Below are 1,999 nucleotides of genomic sequence, written 5' to 3' on the forward strand. Positions count from 1 at the left end.
TACTTGTGCTAGTTTGTTGAACTGTGTCGTCTGTAGAAATGAAAAAAAAAAAAAATCGATGATTTACTAAGAGATGGAATTAGAATGAACGGGTATTAAATGCTAAAAGCAATCGCCATCGCAGAGTATTTTCACAATGGTACTTTCACAATCGACGATAATGCACATTAACATTCTTTTCGTAGTTTTTTACCGTTTCAATTTTCAGCGTTCGCAATGACTGATAATATATAAGACACAATGCGCATAATTAATAAGCGCATTCTGTTTTCAGCTTTTTAATTTTCATCATCATCATCATCATCATCATCATCATCATCATCATAAATTATCAATCACCATCACCATCATCATCCTCATCCTCGTCATCAATTATCGTTATTATCATTACTTTGTGTTGCTTTAACGAGCAAAGAGTAAAGGGCGCACGCGTTGAACATACCTTCTGTTTAAATTTAAAGCACCGCCAGCTTTGAGCGCAAACGCAATTTGTAGCACGTTATCCGCAAATCGAAGGTTGCATTATTCACCAGAGTCGCATCTACAGGCCACACGCATAGGTAAGCGACTTGATATCGCCTCTTCAATAATCTGACGTTGACATGCCACCAGGACTAGAGAGTGTGTTGCTGCGTTTACGCGCGGATTCGTCGCAAAATTCAAGATTACGCTGTCTAAGTACAAGTCATGTAGATTCCATCTGATTTCCAAATGACGTTCTGCATTTTTGTTTCTATCTCCTCGAAAGTTTTACAAGTACTTAACGTATGTTACTCTTATTGCACTTTGAACACTTCCTAAAGGCACTGTATTAATTGTTAATGATCGAAATTATATGTTCTTAATAGTATCCTTATGGACACACAAATGCATATATACACATATAGTATATGATAAGATTTCATGAATTTTAATAAAAAGTTGTGCGATGGCAAAAATAGTAATTTTACGCATGTATAGAGTTCTTCACGAGCCTTTTTAAACTACGTTTTTACATTTCGTATGAAAGTTTTTCCACATGTGAAATTAAATTTGTCTACCCTGAGAAGTACGTAATCACGTTATTCAAAATATGGTACGTGTATAATAAATTGTACATGTAGCAATGTAAGAATACTATAAGCACTTGGTCTCGATTTGAAATGTTTTAAAGGTAGTCTTCAAGTATTTATATCCATATGATGGTTGAGAAGTTATAAATGAAAAAAAGAATGAAGGAAGAACGATCATGTAATGCAAAACGTCATTCAAATAATGACTATGTGTAGTAGGACACGTTTAGATGCGCGCCGAGATACCTAGGTTGATTTTCGCCATTGAACGAGAAATGAGATCTCGCGATCGTAAGTAAATCAGGTTTCAGAGCTCATGGATGTTGGGTATAAATTTTCTCGACGATCTCCCCTCTTTTATACATATAACACGACTGGTTGGAGCGTTGTATATTTTGAGCGAAGAACAAAGAAAGCTTCAGAGTAAAAAAGTTCACATGAAAATCATAAATAATAGAAGTTTTAAACAGTAGTACTACTAGAAAGGCACGAGTAAAAAGAATTTTTTTGGTTTTTGTTTTAATAAAAAATATATACATATACGATGTGCAAATTTCAGACTGAGGTTTTGCGAATTGTATGAAGAAATTGAGGTGAATGTATTTGAAAATATTCATCTAAGAGACGTAGAGACATACGTTTGAATTTTATTTTTCATTCCGTCAAGGTACATTGATAACTTCTGCAAACACGTTTCTTTGCTTTATTAATGAACATTTAAAACATTATCCAAGTTCTTACGTGTAAAAAAAGATTATACAGCATTGTTTTTTTATTTATTTTTTTGTTTAATAGCCTAAGTCACCATCTTGTTGATGCTAAATATTATAAACTTATAACGAAATAATCTATCTTAGTAATGTGTAATTATTATGTGACTTAAGATAGATAAAAAGGTAATTCAACCCACACTGTTTAAAGCTGGGCTGTATTACTACGTGAGAGAG

At 33.3% G+C, this 1,999-nt stretch overlaps 1 protein-coding gene across 1 annotated transcript in view; it reads right to left on the reverse strand.

Annotated features, from left to right (window-relative positions):
* LOC108572365 (spidroin-2-like) overlaps positions 1–1,999 on the reverse strand; it is a 9,796-nt gene that overhangs the window by 644 nt on the left and 7,153 nt on the right. The gene's annotated exons all lie outside the window — the stretch shown is intronic.

The sequence above is a fragment of the Habropoda laboriosa genome, unplaced genomic scaffold, assembly GCF_001263275.1.
Source record: "Habropoda laboriosa isolate 0110345459 unplaced genomic scaffold, ASM126327v1 scaffold65, whole genome shotgun sequence".
NCBI lineage: Eukaryota > Metazoa > Arthropoda > Insecta > Hymenoptera > Apidae > Habropoda > Habropoda laboriosa.